Source organism: Sciurus carolinensis, chromosome 8 (genome assembly GCF_902686445.1).
Source record: "Sciurus carolinensis chromosome 8, mSciCar1.2, whole genome shotgun sequence".
Lineage (NCBI taxonomy): Eukaryota > Metazoa > Chordata > Mammalia > Rodentia > Sciuridae > Sciurus > Sciurus carolinensis.
In genome coordinates, this window is record NC_062220.1 from 96595477 (window position 1) to 96614850 (window position 19374).

At 41.1% G+C, this 19374-nt stretch overlaps 1 long non-coding RNA gene across 1 annotated transcript; it reads right to left on the minus strand.

The window, feature by feature from the left end:
• Positions 1 to 14665: 14665 nt before the first annotated feature.
• LOC124991593 (uncharacterized) lies at positions 14666 to 18688 on the minus strand. The gene is made up of 3 exons (XR_007109904.1): positions 18170 to 18688; positions 17357 to 17412; positions 14666 to 17258 (listed from the first exon to the last, which is right to left on the minus strand). It is a non-coding gene; the product is annotated as an uncharacterized LOC124991593 (long non-coding RNA).
• Between the last annotated feature and the right edge of the window lie 686 nt (positions 18689 to 19374).

The window sequence follows — 19374 nt, forward strand, 5'->3', positions numbered from 1 at the left end:
CCTTGGATAAGGCCCCCGGAGGCTAGGGACCAAGGAAACCACTTAATTTTCTGTCCCCTAAACCCTCCACATGATCTCACAACATCTCCCAGTGGGAAGTGCTACCTTCTGTCTGGGTGGATGCTGACTTGGCTGACATCAATCTTCAACCTTCTGTTTCCAGCACCTCTGTGTTCTTATTTGGCCAGGTTTGCCTTTTGATCTTTGAATGGGGATTCAGACCACAGAAAACCCTATTTGCTCTAAATATAACCTGATTTTCAAGCCCACTCTCTTGCCATTACCTCACGTAAGTTTATTGTGGGCATGTCTACCGTCTTCTACGGTTTTTAAACTCCTGCTTGAGTCATAATAGATGAAGGGCTACAGGAGACAGCTAATATAGGAAAATGAGCATAGGAGAACATGTACTTCCAAACATGGTCACCACGAAACACTCTGATCATTTACCTAAGTCTGGGCTATGTGGATTTGAACCCTCCCCATGTATCCTGCCTGTGACACTTCTGTTATAACAAGTTCACAGGAACAGAGGTCAAGTGTGGTTTCCTTAGTCCTTTCCTTTCCAGTAATGAAAAGTGTCCTGGTGCAAAGCTTCCAGAATGGAAAATTTTCCAGAATGAGACATCATCCAGATATGTGTCCAATGTGGCCTCTTGGTCATTGCTCATTCTGTCCTGATGAGGCTTTGCTGGACAGTAGATCTGAGGCAGCCCACTTTGCCTTCAAACTTCACAGTATATTCTTATGAAGTTAATAAACTCTCAGAGTTTCACGGTGGTCCAAAAAAGCAATTAAAATGTCATGAACTCTGTTTGAATAAATCACCAAGCACCCCTAGGTATCAGTTCTTCCTTCCATGAACAAACTTGTTTGTAGGGTTTTGGGGATGATTCCCTGGTATTCAAAACATAGAATCTCTAACACATTATGCGGCAACCAGTGGGAGGTGAATGGAGATGATGAATTCCATCCTCTTCCCTCCCAGCCCTGGGTAGTTCACCACTACTAGAAATCTGGGAAGTGTAATACTGGACATTGTCTTCTATCTGAGATAATCAGGTTATTTCAATATAGTTGTAACGTCTCTATAGATCCAAAGACAGTAGGAAAAGAAATAAAATAAGAAATCCTGGGGTACAGTTATTGACATCTCTGTGTGTCTGGAGCTACAGTTGACAGCTAGTCAGACTCCCAGTTTCCTTCAGAGACATCAACTTGTGGAAGACAGGAAGGGCTGAGGTCTAGCAGGGCTCATAACTGGACAAGGCAACTCCTCCTTGGAAAAGATTGGGTCACAGACATGATAGGGGAATGTAAAAATTCATTTGCTTGACTCTAATGACATGGTACTTCCCAGGGACTATTAAACTAGGTCATCATATCATAGGTCATTTTCTTTGAATTTTACATGAAGGACCTATTTGCTTATAAATGACTTTGGACAAGGGTTTTTTTTAAAGAAGGAAACATATTCTCAAAAGCCTTATTTGTGGCTTGTCAGTACCTGAGTATGTATGAAAATTCTTATTTATATACCCAACAGGGAAAGAATATGCTTCCTTTCTACTATTAAAATAAATATTTATCCTTGTTTCAATTATATGTATCTAATTTCAACTAAAAGCAAATGATAGTATTTCAAAAACATCAAAATTATCAAGAAATTAAACATTCTTTTTAAAAAATCCCTCAATCAATTTGAGAAATAGGTTAAGAAATCACCTACCAGAGTGAAGAGCAGACGAATATATGTGGCTATGACATTTCATTTCTGCATGCCTGAAAATAAGGCTGAGGAGATAAGGAGTCAGGCCAGGGTGAGGAGGAGGCCTCCAGAGTGTCAGCAGGGAACAGGCATCTCAAACCCGTGCTCCCAGGTCAGTCATTCCTGGAAGTCAGTAATTTATCCTCAACATGTGGAGCAATACCCATAACTATATAATGCCAAAATAAACATTCCACTTACCAGAAATAAAAGTTAAATACTTAATTATCTTATTGGCTTTTCAGATTTTGAGGGAAGATCCTTTGTTGTTATAATTATGTCATCAACATTTTTAAATTGATTTCAGGGGGAAGTTGAATTGATTTCCAAGTAACCAAGTTGACTGCATGCCACCTGTGATCTTCAGATGAGGCAATTACTGGTCTCTGTGTGAATCAAACCCTCATGACACAGGTCAAAGCCTTCTGTGACCCTCACACAAGGCTCTGCTCTGGAGTCACGATGACTCCAGGACCTGGTGAGTTCCTTTTTGTGAGGATGTGGGAGAGCTGACTCCCTGCCTCCTCCCTGGGAGAGGATGTTGCCAGGCAACTCCCATCAGTGCCTTATAGAGAAAGTCTGCACTATCAAGGTCCCCAGGGATTCACTGGGATCCTCTTACATCCAAGCTGGATACAACTCAAGATCCCGTGGTCAGATTTAACAATACTGTCCACTTGTTAACAAGACTTTGGAAATGTATCTAGTCCTGGATTTCTCATTCTCTGCATGGCTGACATTTTGGACTGTATATTTCTTGTTTGTGGGGGTGGGCAGAGTGATGTTGTCATGTAAACTGTAGGATGTTTAGCAGCATCCATTGTCTCTGCCCACGAGGTGCCAGTATTGTTCCCCATGTTCTGACAACCAAAATTATCTTAGGACATTGCCAATGCCAAGAGCAGGGATTGCCCCCAAGTGAGAAGCACTGCTTTAATGCTTTTCTTTAGGAAGCAGATATGTTTTATTATAGTTGTCCTGAACCTGGGCTTCACCCAGGCTGGGGTCCAAAGGATACTCCAGCTTATTTCCCAATAAGTGAAAATTCTACTTGCTCACCAATAATAGCATTTAATTTTTGCCATCTCTTTTCTTGAGAAATAGAAGTGGAGACAACAGTAACTCCACCACTCAGCACAGAGACAGCAACTTGGTGTGAACTCTTGTCACCAGTGACTTCCATAAACTTCATGCTAAATTCTTTTTGCTGTTTCATGGCCTATGTTTAGCAATTGTTAAATCCTTTTAGTGAATGAAGCAGAATACCTTCCCTAAAGTGAAAGTTCAATAAATATTGGGTATATTAAATAATAAGTATAGGAGATAATTCTTAATAGAGATTTTCCTGGAATGAATGAAAGATATTAAAGTAAAGCCATAATGCCTTAACTAGAAGTGTTTAAAATTTCCAAAGCACTTTTACATATGTAGGTTTGTTGTTGTTGTTGTTTAATTCAAGCAATGGTATTTTGAGCAGCAGAAGTCCCAGAGACTTTGTCTTTGGCTCAATTAGAAGAAGTGGTGATAAATTTTGTTTAACATCAAATATTACCACTCCAAAGCATACATGAGATATGTTTGTCTTTTTATTCCTCCCTGGCAGTGGTTAGATCAGGCCATGTGTGTTAAATTTAGCTTCTAGGACAATTAAAATCAGTTAATTTAATATATATTTTTACTTAATGGAAAGAGGTAGATCAGAGGAAGATAGTGTAATGCAAATTGACTAGTACCAAAGAAGTCACAAAACATGTGTGCATATTGACCAAAAGTAAAATTAAACTAAAACTGTAGTGAGTGGGGAGGTTGGCCCAGATGAATAAATATGCATGATGTAGAAAATCTGTGAGAGAAAACAATTTTCTGAAAATGTGAGGCTGAACATTTGTATATTCTTATGCAAAAAGAATAGAGCTGCTGAAAACACGTAAAATCACTACAAGACTGATTATCTAGGGCTGGGGTTGTGGCTCAGTGGTAGAGCGCTTGCCTTGTATGTGTGAGGCACTGGGTTTGATCCTCAGCACTGCATATAAATAAAGAAAACAAAGAGATCCATCAATAACTAAAAAACAATTAAAGAATGATTACATAGGAGATTGTATAGAAACATGCAAGTAGAAACTGTGGTTATCCAATTCACAATAGTGAATGAAGAACCAATGAACATTTGTCAACTGAGATGGCTCTGATGTTTTGCTACTGTGCACCTCCCAGAAAGCACAATAGGAGGGAGCTGAGTCTTGTTTCCCTGCATTAGGAATGGTGAAGGTAGATGTATCATGTCCTCCTCAGATTTGCCCAGTGTAATATCTAACAGCAGGATAACAGTGTTGTCCCATGACATGTACAGTAGGCCTGCCCAGGTCTTTCCTGACATGTATATGGACATGGCAGAAAGAGTTACCCCAGGCAAAACCTTACAGGTGTGCTATTTCTGTTGGTATTTGATTACTGGAAGTTTTTGCTTGGGGAGTTTGACTCCTTGGTTCAGTAAAGACACAAACACTGGAAAAAGCAAGGGAGATGTCACAGAAATAGAACAAAAGCATGAAATTTTTAAAAATGTAGAATTAAAGAATATCAATTAAAATGATTTGAGGAGATAACCAACACACAGGCCCCAAAGACAACAAAAGCTACTGCTGGCTGCGGAGACAGCATGGCTGAGGGTTGTGCTCTCCTCTGCAGCAGCCAGAGTCACCTCTTAGGAGATCCTGTGGCTCTGTGTCTTTGCTGAGTCAAGAAGTCAGACTCCCCACTGGTCCAGGTGAAATGGGCCTTCCCAAGCAGCTCTCCTGCCTAATTGTGAAGGAGAGTCCTGAGCACCCGTTAGCCCTTCAACTCTGTGTACAAGGCCCACCACCTTAAATCTGGCCCTGGAGAGGAGATGACCACCTCAGAACTCCAGATGACCCATTCAGCAGTCAGCTCCCACCATGTGCAAGGCATGGGGTTTAGTTCTTTGGGACTGAGACACAGTAATGTGGCACCTGAAAACAAGGAGCCATCTAAGAGAGAGATGGCATGAGTCATAAATTGGTCTAGGTCTTTTTTTTTTTTTTTCCATCTATTACCTTTCACGAAGTTAATTACTTAATAATCTCAGTAAGATGTCAGATCAGGGTGGTGGTGGTCAAGATATGCTGCACATCATTTAACCCATAGACATCTTATTTAACCTACTTGGAGACTTTGGTTCATCAGTCAGTTGACCCTGTTCAGCCACCCCAACATCCTATAGCTTGGGATCTCCTGGCCACTTTACTTGTCTGAATCCTCCATTCCTGGTGCTTGTGCCTATTTAAATTTCATCTTTATGTCTTTTTCCAGATACTTGAGCTATACACCTCTACTAAACCTTGGCCTTTACTATAGGAAGCAATTCTTCCTCTTTCAGAATTAATGAGCTTGATTTTGTCTTTTTTTTTTTTTTTAATCTAACCCAAGACCTGTAATCTGTGTTAGAATGGTTTTTCCCAACTGTTCCTCCCCAGTTTTCTTCACCCTGCTCTATTCTGCTTCTGAGGATCAAGTCCAGAGCTGCTAGGATCTGAGACCTCTATGAGGTGACACCTCCTCCCTTTCCTTCTGTCCTTAGTAACTCTCTCCCTAGAATCACATGATTCACATCTATGACTTGACTGGCAGTTTTCCTGTCTGGACTACAATATATCCCACCATTTCTGCTCATCTTTGTGCTCAGCTCAGCACTCTCTCCTCCAGGAAGCTTCTCAGCCAGGAAGTCAGGGGTGGATGTGCCTCCAATTGCTTTCTAGTGGCGCCACCTAGTGTCTACCTCTCTTGTAGCCCTTCCTGCTCAAGCCTTGGCCTGTTTACTCATTGTTCTCTCTCATTGGACTCCTCTGGGAACCATTAGCAGGGGAGTGAGATCAGGTTTTTTTGTTTGTTTGTTTGTTTGTTTGTTTTTTCTTTTATTCCCATTTGTGGAATAGAAAAAATTAAGAAATGAGTGGAATAGTGGACATTGAAGTATTTCTCTTCATTGTGATGACCCTGAAAGATCATGATTTAAAGTATAACCTTTAAAAAAGAGCTATCAAGTAATAAGCATGTCTCAAACACTCTGCATTCATTATTATATTGAAGTCCATGGGCCCCAGCTGAAAGCCAGGTAGGAAATGGCTCAAGGTATCACAACTTCTCATTGACAGATTTGAGATTGATTCTGTCTGACTACAAAATCTGTGTCATTTGAATACCTCCCTCTGCTTTTTCTCATCTATCTAGTGAGAATAAGCAACTTTCTTGTGTTTGTGAGTCATAAATAAGTTAACCCAGATAGAGGGTTTGCAACAGTGCCTGACAGGCATCGAGCCCTGAGAAACTGGTGGTGGCGTCTGTCAGACTGGATCATACTGCCTTGAATGAACAGGTCCAGGTGAGCATCAGAAGCACACAAGCCCTGCTCCTGTCACACTGAATCCCTCATTCCAGCATCAAGGCTCCCAGAATCAAGTGACAATGAGAGTAAAAGAACTTCGTACCACTACTTAGAAATAAATGCTTACAAGTCCATCAATGATTACCATAAAGCCAGGAGTCAAAAATATTTAAAATCAAACGATATTATTCAGGGAGACATCAGGTTTTAGAACTAGTGTTACCTCCTTTTTGTACATGAGAAATTAATGCCTATAGGAACAAGGACCTGGAATAAGGTCACAGAGCCCCTAAGGGTAGATGGTGAAGGTTCACAGCTTGGCTTCACTATAGGGTGCTGATGGGACTCTCCGAAGCCAGGCGTGTTTCTACTATATATCCCTAGTTAAAAAGAGAAGTTGAGAAAGAGACTGAATGAATTAAGAACATGAGGGATCACTTTTTTTCACTACCCACTCAATAATCTTTTTATATTATTGATTTTTATGAAGAAGAAGTCATATATACATTGACTCTTCAATTGAAAAACCATTTGCATTCAGTTTAGACTTCAAAGAAATTTTTATTTTAGTATTTTTCTTCCACATGTAAAGCAAGAGAAGGGCTTCCTGTTTAGTATAAGAGGAGTGATAACACAAGCTAGCTTGATTTCTTTCTTTCTTTTTCTTTGTTTCTTTCTTTTTATTTGTTTTTCAATTATGTAAGTTTAGCTATTTTATACCAACAATGTAGACCTACTGATATTTATGACTTGACTTTATTATGAAAATTTTATTTTCATGATTTAGCAAATATTTAAGGAAACAGGATGGAGAACTAGAGTTCAGAGAAGCCTGGGTGCATCCACATCCTGTGCTGGGTGATGCTCAGGGGGCAGTGGAGGGCCAGGGGACCAACATCTCCCCCCAGGTTTAGTTTGTCACCCTGCCATGAGGACTAGCTCATATGGTCAATTCCTGCACCATCCCTCCAATGGATGAGGGTGTGGAAAGTAGGTAATATTGTTACCTAAGCTTCCATTTGCTGACTCTACTGCCATAAGAAGCATCCATGGGGCAAGAACTTGAAAGCTGGAAACAAGAGTAGTCTCTCTGTCTCAGCTATTCAATAATTTGACAATCAATCCAGAGTCTTTCATCTTTGAAATCTTTTGCAAAATATTTTATTTGTGCATTCTTTAGGGAAGGCAGTCAAATTCTTAAATAATGCATCTCCAATATCACTTTTCTGTAGATATAATTATGGGTAACCAGATTAGTGACAAATTTTAAATTTTCCACTTAGTGTATTAAAAAAGTAAAAGAAACCAGTTAAAACTAGTTTTAATGTTATTGCTCTATAATCCAAATGTCCAAAATATAATCATATCAACATTCAATCAATAGAAAGTTTATTGAGTTATTTTGCATTCAAAGTCTTATCCTTGACTTAGGGGTTCACTGATGTGGGACTTTTCTAAGAACTTGGAAGCTGGGAACAAGAGTAGCCTCTCTGTCTCAGATTTTTAACAATTTGGCAGGAAATCCAGTCTTTCATTCTTGAAATGTTTTACAAAATATTTTACTTATGCCTTCTTCAGGTGAGGCATAAAGGTTATTTGTTACTCTAAGTCTTAAAATATGGTTTGTATTTTACATCTACAGCCCATCACAGCTTGAACCATTGCAGTAGCACTGTTTAAGGGCTTACTAACCACATGGAGTCAGAGGTACCTGGATTGATCAGTACAGTTTATTGTTCAAATAGGGCAAAACTATGAACTGAGAACCTTCAAACAGCTCCCTTCCAATAATATGGTTCACTGAGTCTGCAGCACGATATAAACTCCTCTGTCTTTAGCCTTATCCTCTTAAGTATAGTGGAAGTAGAACATCTGGGGTATTGGGGAGATCCTATGCTGCTAAGGGGCAGGGGAAGGGGCTTTTGAACTTCCATGCCACAGGGAAACCAAAGGGGCCAAAAGTCTGTGAATATGTCTCAGGTTTGGCCAGATCAGGTAGTAAGACACATTTTTACGCAGAGACTGGGGAATTTTGTGGGACTCTGCTGGTTCTAGGTTGCACAGTGGTAGATGCCCTCAAAACCATTCTCTAGCTTCACAACAGGGCAAGTTATGACATCCTTGGTGTTCAGGTTGCCATTTTAATCCACTTTCAGGACTGACTTTCACTGCACCTCCCTGCTGAACATGTCCAGCTGGAGGAGTCTCTGGAGGACCTGGCCCTCCTGCTGCTGGTACCAGTGGATGTAGCTGACCCTGGTGTGGACTAAGCACTAAAGAAAGACCAAGCTTCCCTTGCATGCTAGGACCTGGGCTGGCTGCTGCAGCATGAGGAGCGACTGACCGGATGTGAGGGAGAGCAGAGAGGCAAGGGTGGCCCGATTCCTGGAAACCTCTGCAGATACCACCCTGCAAGAAGGTGGGAGCCTTACCTGGGAACAATAAGGCCCACAAGACAGTGAGGTAATCTAACATGGCTCTGTATTCTCACCAGGAGGACAGGATCCCAGGGTGACCCTTGGTCTCAAACTGCTGCCATGAGCTGCAATTTAGTTGGTGGTTGAGGCCAGGTGAAGACCTGAGTCTATTATTGGGTACAAGCATTTAATTGGTAAGAGAAATAAGAGAGGGAAGCAGACGTTTCGGAGAGAGAGAAGATAGATACACAAATCTATCCACAAGTTGAAGGGAGGAAGGATGGATGGTTAGATTTCTGAGAAATGTTTTATGAACATTCCTAGATTAATAGCAGCAATAGTGAGAACTGCTGGTGCACTCTCACATCCCTGTTTATGCAGGGCTTGGGCTTTGCCATTATTGGCTTATGTTCTTTTCTCTATTAGAAAAGTAGCCTAGTGGGATAAATATCAACATCCTCAGTTTAGAAACATTGAAAGCAGGCTACTATTTGAAGTAACTTGTCAGAGACTGAACACCTAGCGGGAATGGAGTTTGGGAGACAAATTAAGACTCTCTACAGTAACAGAATCATGCATGTGCTGCTTGCTTTGGGACAAGGACAAGCACTGAAAAGTAGTCCCTGTCCAAAATGCATACTTTGCATCTGAGCTGTTTGATCTTGGGCAAGTTATTTTGCCTCCTTTTCCCCTCTGTGAATAGGGATGCAAGGGAGTTGCTTTGGGTGGAATACTGTAAAAAAATGCATAATATAGTCATAGATACATAGAAAACTCTCAAGAAATGTGGGATATGATTGTTAAAATGAGAAGTGTGATAACTGGGTCAAATGGTGCTTCCATTCCAAGTTTTCTGAGGAATCTCCGTGTGACGCAGCCACATCAGTGTTTTTAACAGCTCAACTCACAATAGCTAAATTATGGAACCAACCTAAGTGCCTTCAACAGATGAATGGATAAAGAAAACTTGGTATATGTATATGGACTATTAATCAGCTTTAAAGAAGAATGAAATTATTGTATTTGCTGGTAAATGGATGGAGTTGGAGAATATCATGCTAAGAGAAATAAGCTAAACCCAAAACAGCAAAGACCAAATGTTTTCTGTGATATGCAGATGAATTCACAAATAAGCGGTGTGGGTGGGGGTACTAGGGAAGAATAGCATTACTTCAAACTAGGTCAAGGAGAGTGAAGGGACGGGAAGGGGTATAGGGTAGGAAGGATAGTAGAATGAAACAGACATTATTACCTCATATACATATATGACTGCATGACTGATATGATTCTACAGTACATACAATCAGAAAAATGAGAAACCGTACTCCATTTATGTATGATTTATCAAAATGCATAAATGCATTCTACTGTCATGTATAACTAATTAGAACAAATTTTAAAAAGTCAGATAGGTTGCAGTAGGTGATCTCTTGGGACCAAATGTAGTGGAAATTACAGGTTATGACATGGTTTTAGTTAATCAGATGGTGTGTGTTTGTGTGTGTGTGTATAAGTGTATGTGTGTTCCAAATAGCAGAGTTTACACTGGACCAGGGCATAGGTAGGAACTAAAGGCAGAACCAGTCCACTGGGACATCAGAAATGGAGAAGACAGGTGTTGGGAACCTCAGGTCAAGGTACATGTGCAGTGATGCTTGGAGAGACAGACTTAGCCTTGATGCCAAGCAAACTGCAGGTTCATGTTCAGTTATGGTAATAGCTCCCAGGACCTTGTAAGGAGTCAGGCAGATGGCCACAGGAGAAGGCGGTGGGCATGGCAGGAGGGGGTTTGACTCTGAAAGGATGTTGTGAGTCCTGGGGTTCTTGCAACCAGACCCAGTTCTTGAGCTCTTCTTCTGGGGTAGCACCTGAGAGTCAGTCTTGCGCATAGCAACCAAGGTTCTGTTTCCCATGTCTCCAGAGGCAGGCTTTGGGTTGTGCTGGTTTAGTGATTTGATGGTCATATATAAAGCTAATGGAATTTTTTGATCAAAGAATATTTTGATACTACCATTTTATACCTTCTATAGACATCAAGCCCAAATGTTAAATTGACAGGTGTGCCAACATTAGCAGAGTGAAATAACCTATTTAAAGAGATATGCAATGTAGATGGTAAGCAATGGGGTGGTAAGAAAAATGGCAATCTTTTTCTTTCTATTTTTTTCTGTTTTTCAGATTTCTACCTACAAGAAAATATTTCTTTGGGGGATAAAAATCTATTGCCACCAATTGTGTCATGAAAATAAATTTTATATTTTGTTGTCAGGATTCACAACTATATCTCTTAATTATTATTCTCACTTTTATTAATTACTTGATAAAATCTGGACCAAACCTGCAGCCACACACTCTTTTCATACACATTTTCTTTCCTTTTCTCTACTGCTCTTCCTGGTATGTCATGTCTGTGCTCTCCTCCAGATGGTGTAGGGCACAATCATCTAAATTAGACACATACTGAAAGCACTAGGACACCACCCTTGGGCAGGCTGTAGTCCAGGAGGAGCCAGGCTGGGCCTTCTCAGCCTTTGGCAAGGTTTGGGGGATTCTCAGCAAGACACTCATGGTTTCCAGTAAAAGAGAAACATGGGGTTGAATGAGGGAAACACACTATCTCCCAAACTGAGTCCTCCTGCTCTTGTCCCAAAGGAAACCACTCTGGTGGACCCAGACCTCAGGCTGCTTTGGGTGGCCACGCAGAGGGTGGTAAGAGCATAAGAGGACACAAGGAACCCTATGTGAAGATCCAAAGGCTACGTGTGGAAACTTACCTCTAAATCTTGGTTCTATGAGTTTAGCTTTGCAAATTCATGCATAAGAGAACCATATACTGTTTTTATGTTCTTCTGTTTGGTTTATTTCATGTAGCCTAATGTCTTTCAGGCTGTGTTGTGTTGTTTGCAGATGGAAGAACTTTGTTCTTTTTAAATATTGAATAACTTTTTGGAGATTCCTCTGTGTGTGTGTGTGTGTGTGTGTGTGCCTGTTTGTGTGTGAGTGCATGTGCCCATCAATCACATTGCCTTTCTCCATTCATCCATCACAGACATTTAAGTGTTTTCCATATCCTCTCTGTTGGGAAGAATTCACCAAAGAACATGGGAGAGCAGACATCTTTTTGAGAGAGTAATTTTATTTCCTTTGTTTATGTACTCACAAATGGGATTGCCACGGTTTCCAGAAGAAATTGGGTCCAGGTTCCCAGATGTTTAAGAATGAACACCTCAAATGCCAAGATAAACAAGGAAGCAGAAATTCATTAAAGAGGAGATAAATGTTGAGTGTAGAAAGTTCCCAACAGAGGCTGGCTGTGGGAGGGGCAAGAGTGCCACCAGGGTCTTTCCACATCCCCTCTTTTAAAGGCACACAACAGGAAGTTGACTGACTCCCTGTAACCTGTCCTTGAGATTTTAATTGTCCTACGTGTGCACTCAGGCTGAATGGTGAAGTTAACTTTTTTCATAAAAATGGAGATCTTTTGTCCCTTTTGGGAAACAGATGTTGTTAGTTGTGCTGGAGCATATCAAATAGTGGAGCATACCTCAAATGGTGGTCCTGACATCCATCCTCCTTAACGACCCTCACCTGACTGCCTGTTTCCCCAATCTCACACCTACTAGAAGTTCTGCTTTTCATTTTATGAAGAACTTCCCTAACATTTTCCATAATAACTACATCAATTTACATTACTATGAAAAATATCTAATGATTTTCTTTTCTTCACATTTTTAACAGCACTATTAGTCTTCTGATTTTTAGTCAATAGCTTTTATAACAGATGTGAGATGAGCAACACCTTTTTAAAAAGAAAGTCATAGGTAGTGCACTATAAATTCCCACTTGGCTAAGAAGTCATCAAAGCTTAGAAACTTGAAGACAGGAGAGAGGTCTTGTTCCAGGGGCCTCTCTGCTACTCACTGTGAAGGGAAGAAAAGAAATGCAGGTGACTCCTTCAATGGCACAGGACCAGGAACAGTTGAGGCAGGATGGGAATACCCACTCGGTTATGGTAAGATATGAGGTGTCCCCCCAAATCTCATGTGTGAGACAATGCAATAATGTTTAGAGGTAAAATGATTGGGTTATGAAAAACTTAACCTAGTCAACCTAATCTGAGTGTTAATCCCCTGATAGGGATTAACTGGGTGGTGACTGTAGACAGGTAGGGTGTGGCGGGAGGAGAGGGGTCATTGGGGGTATGTCTCTGGGATTTATATTTTGTCTGTGGTGAAGGGAGTGCCTAGGTACTCCCTCTCTCTTCCCACCTCTCTCTCTCTGCCCCTGTCCCTCCCTCCTTTCCTCCCTTTCCCTCTCTCTTTCACTCTGCTTTCTGGTGTCTTGTTCTGAACCACTTTCCTCTATCACACTTTTCTGCCATGATGTTCTGTCCTTCTTTGAACCCAGAGCAATAAAGTTGGCTGTCTGTGGACTGAGATAACTGAGCCCCCAAATATATTTTTCCTCCTCTAAAATTATTCTTGTCATGTCTTTTGGTCACAGCAAGGAAAAAAACTGACTAAAACAACCACTATTTGTATTAGTAATCTTGAATTTTAAAATTGTTCATTTTTGTATATGCTAGGTAACATACAAAAAACATTTTCTATTTTTGCATGTTTAAATGAAAAAGGCAAAAATGTCATGATTTGCTAATGATAATATTACAAAGTAGAAAACTTTCATATAAATAAGCCTAGTACCAAAATTCACCACAGTTTTTAATAGACTATTGACACAGAAAATAATCAGCAGCAGTTCTATATCACAGCAATAAAGAGTGAGAAGTATATAGCAAAATTTTATCATACACAAACCAGTAAGTAGTGTAAAATAGCTAGGAATAAGTCTAGCAATGCCATATTCAGGATCTTTTGAGGGTAAATGGTAGAATTTGGCTAATACATTTAAACTGAAACATGAATAAGTAACGAGGGACACAAACCCATACAAGAAGTGGTCACTGTGTGACATACTTGAGTCTGAAACACATGCATCTTTTCCTTTGAGATGAGGGCTAAGACAAGGATGCCAGTCACTTCACTTTTATTAAATATTGGACCAGAAGTCTCAACCAGGGCATTAAGGATGCAAAATTAATAAATGTTAGGAATGTCAAATAGAAATAAAACTGCCTTTATTTGCAGGTAACATTAAAAAATTAAAGAATTTGAGAAAAATTAAAGAAGCAACGAATAAAATAAAAATTAACGAGATGATTCAGCAAGACTCTTGGGTAAAATGCACACATACACTTGCAGAATCTATTGCATGTCTCTATGCCATTAACAAATGAAATTTCAGAACATGAAATTTAAAATTTCTACAAACCTATTTCCCTTGATAATCACAGTCAAGCCCTCCAGCACTGTTCAATCTCCTCTTATCCGGATTAACTTTACAACACTAAACATGGCTGAATAGGTAGCAATCATCCTTTCCCTGTATGACTTTTTGTTTTTAAAAATACAATATCTTGATATGATTGTTAATCAAAGAGATTGTTAATTTTAACTATTGAGAAAAATGATAATTTGATAGAAAATCTAGTTAATGGCATGTCTTTGTCAATAAAAGAGGGTAGAAGTGGATAGAAAGTTTAGCTTTGTTCTTTTAGAAGAGAATAGATTGACTGTAGGGTGAATTTCAACAGGAGGTATGTTAAACAAAATTTGTGGGAGGTTGTCTACAGAGATGGAGCTTGTGCTTGTGTACAAGGAAATTAACAGATTAACCCAAAATGGAGTCACTGTGCAAAGAATCCCTCTCGTTAAACCTACACTGTTGCCAGGCACCGAGATGCACACCTGTAATCCCAGCAGTTCAGGATGTTGAGGCAGGAGGATCATGAGTTTCCAGCCAGCCTTAGCAACTTAGTGAGACCCTAAAGCAACTCAGGAAGACCCTGTCTCTAATATATAAAATATTTTATATTTTATATGTATTAATATGTATTAATATATTATATATGTGTTAATATGTATCAATATGTATAATGTATTAAAATGTGTTAATATATTTATATAAAATATTATTTATTTTATATATAAAACATGCATATAAAAAAACGGGGCTTGGATGTGGCTCAGTGTTTAAGCACCCCTGGATTCAGTCTCTGGTATCAAAAAGACAAAAACAAAACAAAAGGAAAACCCTAAAACCTAAGTTGTTTAATTTTAACATTGAACCTTCTGAGAAATCAGGAAATAACCACTAAAAACTCAAACAAGCCAATTTGCAAACAATATGAAAAGAAAGAGATTAATAGGGGATTCACATCAACCAATCACAGGGGCTCAGTCAACAGTTGCAGGCATGGTAAGGAAGTCACTAGGCCTTACACCACGCAGACAAGGAGAGAAACCTGATGTCACCAATGTGCTCCCTGCACTGTCTTGCAATCACCAACACTTGTCACACCCATCAGAGCTCCCATTTGTGTTCCAGTGATGCCACCTGGTTCATGAATCACTAACAATAGCCAACCAGAAAGAATCACAGCCTTTGGGACAGGAGTTCCCTGTTTCTCCTTTGCTAACCTACACAATAAACCTTCTTTTTCCTTTATCACAAAACCGTATACTCATTATCAGATTGGCATCAGGGACAAGGACCAAACTTTTTGGCAGCAAAGTTGGCATCCCAGATGGGACCCAAGAGCAGACCGATAGCAGACCCTGACTTTCTTGGGCAGTCCTGGCTCTCCAAGGAACCCACTTCCATGCTGAGGATTCATGGTGCTGGTGAACTTGTTGAGAGTCAACTGCAGGAGAGTTAGGAGACAGGTGAGCTTGCCTCAGGTCAAACCAGAAGAGTTGTTCCTGTGAATAAAGGGAGGGACTAAGGGACCATCCCAGCAGTTGCCTAAGCTCCTTTGGCTTTGGAGCACTCCCACATTCTCTCCCTGAACAGTACAGGTTGCTCGTTCCATCATGGTACACTTTGAGAAAAAGGAAACTGATTCAGGAAAGTCATGACAACTTTGGCTATTTGCATGATCCCTGTGTATGACTTTATATGACTTGTCCAGATACGTGCCATCTGCCACTGTGGACCTCTAGACTGCTCTGATGCTGGATGCTCTTAACTATCCACACCCCACCTGAGAAAGAACAAGGACTTTGTGTTACTTCCCCCAACTTCACCCACTTTCAGCAGGAAGCAGTTTGGAGATGTCCTGATCCATTTTTCCATAGAAATGGAAGGTGGAAATTGACAGTGGGGAACCATAACAGTGGTCCACTTTATGCTTTGAATATGGCCCTTGCTGCTCTGCCACTGCTACTTATTTTTAAAATGGACATGTTTCTTTTTCTTCTTTTCTCCCTGCTTCTCCCTAATCTTTCCCCATCCCTAAATTCAGGAGAAACAGGATTACCTTTCTTCCCCATCCTAGGCAGATTTATGTGTCCTTGAGTACACACACACAATAGGAACAAAATAATCCAGACCTTGGGAATGATACCAGAAGATCTCAGAACTATCTCCCAAGTTAACAAGAGAATTACAACTCCAGACAGAGAACACATGGAATGTAGTCTTTGAGTCATCTCTTTAAAAGCTCCCTGTCCCTGCTGATGGGCAGAATCACACAGGAGTTCCCTGTGTCTCTCCTTTGCCAGCAAAGCAATAAACCTTCTTTTTAAACAAACAAACAAACAAAAATGGCCAACTAGATCTTTGCAACTCAATTTCTTGAAGTAATGTTCTCTGACATGTGGGTAGATACAAAAGTTAGCATATGTACAACAATCACTTTTTCCTCTGTTCTCACTTATACCAGCAGTACCATGGTTGCTTATGGTGAGGGAAATATCAGTTTGTTCCAAATAATAAGAATTATGACTACCAACATGAGGTCTTCATGAAGCGCAAATATTTCATTCTATCTTTTTCATAATTCTGAGTAATGAATCAGTCATTCCCAGACTTTATCTGTAGGTCTTGGCTGGAAAAATGACACAGTGGAACTGCAACTTGCCTTCCACAATTCTCACCTAAATGTCACCTTTAACTGATCAACCCTAAGAGACCTTGTGTTCCTAGCCAGCAGATTGAATGTGCCTCCACCAGGCCCTACGAGACCTGAAAGAATAATGCTGTCAGCCACAATGCTTAGCCAGGACAGGAGACAGCAGTTCAGGAGTTTGGTCTTGGGGTGCAAATGGGGGCAGGGTATAACTGTTGAGAGGGGGGTGGGGTAGATAGAGGGTGGGAGTTAGGTTTGGGTTCATGGTTTCCCTTTGTTCAGAGCACAGTGAGGTCAGGGGCTGGAAATGGAATGGGAGCTGATCTAACCGTGTACCAGGAGCAGACATAGCAACATCTTGAGTACAGATAAAGGCAGGTCTGAACCACTGTGCTCGTCCAGTAGGCACAGTAATACACAGCAGAGTCACTTTCTTCCACATTTCGTACTACGAATTTACATCTCCCATCTCTGACTTTATAAGCATCATATTCCTTGAACTGATTCCTGAGTCCACCACAACCTTGGAATTCAAAGTATTAAAGTAGAGAAGTCATCGTGGAACCTTCCCCTCCTTGAATTGGTACCAGTGGACATAGTTCCTTGCTTCATGTAAATCACAAGAGATTGCCACATATGTCCCAGGTGAACTTGTGATTGACATCATTCTCCCTTCCAAACTGGAAAATGTTTGACTGCCTGGAATGGTAACAACAATAAAAATTAATGAGAAAGGAGAATGTGAATTCTTTACTATGGCTTGCCAATGGGGGAAAAATACTATGCCACATGCTTACCAGGAGGCAGGACCTCTAGAAGTAGGGCTAGAATCCACATGCCTTCTTCCCTAGGGCTTAGAAGGAAAAGGACCAGATGATAACAGGAGAAAAAAATCCTCTCAAAACTCAAATCCTGCTCAGAATGGAAATGATCCCTCCAACAGTGCCTTATAGCTGATCCTCCTGACTGAGTCAGAGGCAGGGGGAAGTAACTGAGGAGCTAGCTGCCTGAGAAGACAACCCAGCTGTTTACCAACAAGGAGTGGTGCTGGGAGGAGAACCTGCCTCTCTGCTTCAGCCCAGTTCTCTAGCGCCCCCTGTGGCTGCTGAGGGCAGGACCTCTGCAGAGGAGGAGAAACCAGGAGCCTGGAGAGCTCAGAGCTGAAGCAGGTTGAGCACACACATGGTGGGAGGCAGAGCCCTGCAGGAGAATGCGTCTTCTTGTTGAAACAGATCTCTCTGAAGTTTAGAGTTTTCAGATTGCTACTGCTGCCATGATCTTGTCCTGAGATAAGCTCCTTATTACGGCCTTGACCACCTTCATTTATATCTGTAAGTTGACTTCCCTCTTCTGATTGACTCCACACACTATTTATGTGATGGTTGAATCTGATGTCATGTTTTCTCTGAAAAGGGACTATTTGATTCTGTGTATGATATTCAATGATGCCTTTGAACTCAGGGCTTCAGTGTCTCTATGCTCCTGCAGCGCATTGCTGTTGCCCACATGTACGGGTACCTATGCTAATGACTTCAGGGATATGGGTTTTTCTGCTTGGTCTATACTTAGAAAATGTTACCAAAAGATACCAGAATCCTCAAATCAAATACCTGAGAAAAGTCAGACACTTGGTAGACTGTTAAGTATTATCTTGGAGCTTCAGTTGTCCTTCGCTCTTTCCTTCAGAACAGTGTCAGGAGGGGTGGGGATGTAGCTCAGCCATAGGGTGCAGAGAGAGTATGCTCGAGTCCTGCATTGGAACCCCAATACCACAAAAGCAAAAATGAACAAACAAACAAAAAAACAAAGAAAAAAACAGAACAGTATCAGGAGAGTGGACAGAAGGTGTGTTGTCTGAACAATCCTGAGCATGAGATTCCAACCCCTCCCACAGAGGATATAACACACTTTGCATATCCAACCCAGAAAGCCCAGCATACCACAGCAGGAGAGAAGGTCCCATCCTTGCCTAACTGTGTAAAGGTGGATGCTTCCTTCCACTAGTTGAGGCTTTCCAAAACTGACAAAGTTGGTGGTGGTTTAACTGCCCTCAACTCTTCTTCTAACACCCCAGCTGTCCTTGCACTACCCTAACCAGAGGGGCTGGTTTGACTCCGAGCCTTTTCCAAGAATCAACCACATTTGACAGAGCACAGAAACAAAGAAGCCTGAGAAAATAAAACACCATCAGCCACACCAGTGCCCACCCCCACCCACTCTGTGTCCCCCCCACCAGCTCTCTCCCTCCCTGCACTGCTCAAGTTCAGGGCTGCCCAGCTGCACTGGGGGAGGGAAGGGGCTCAGATTTTAAACCACAGGAGAGGCTGCCTAGTGCCCAGCCAGTGCTGTCAGCCCCACAAAGTTCTCAGTGATCTCAAAGATTCCTGCCTTTGTGTCTGCTTTCCCAGGGCAGGGAGGGTTCCCCATCTCTAAACAGAGGGACAGCATGTGGCTGAAGGAGGTGTGGTTAGTGCAGGAGCATCAAGGAGTAGATCTAAAGGAAACAAATTTTTTATTTTTATTTTTTTATTTTGATTCATTGTACACATATGGGGTACAACTATAGTGTCTCTGGTTGTACATGAAGTAGAGACATGCCATTTGCATAATCATACATGTACATGTACATACATGTACATAGGGTAATGATGTTTGCCTCATTCTATTATTTTTCCTCCCCCTGCCCGCTCTCCTCATCTTCATTTCCATCTACACAATCCATCCTTCCTCGATTCTTCCCATACCTCACCCCACATTATTTTTCATCAACCACTTATCAGAGAAATCATTGGCCCTTTGTTTTTTTTGCGACTGG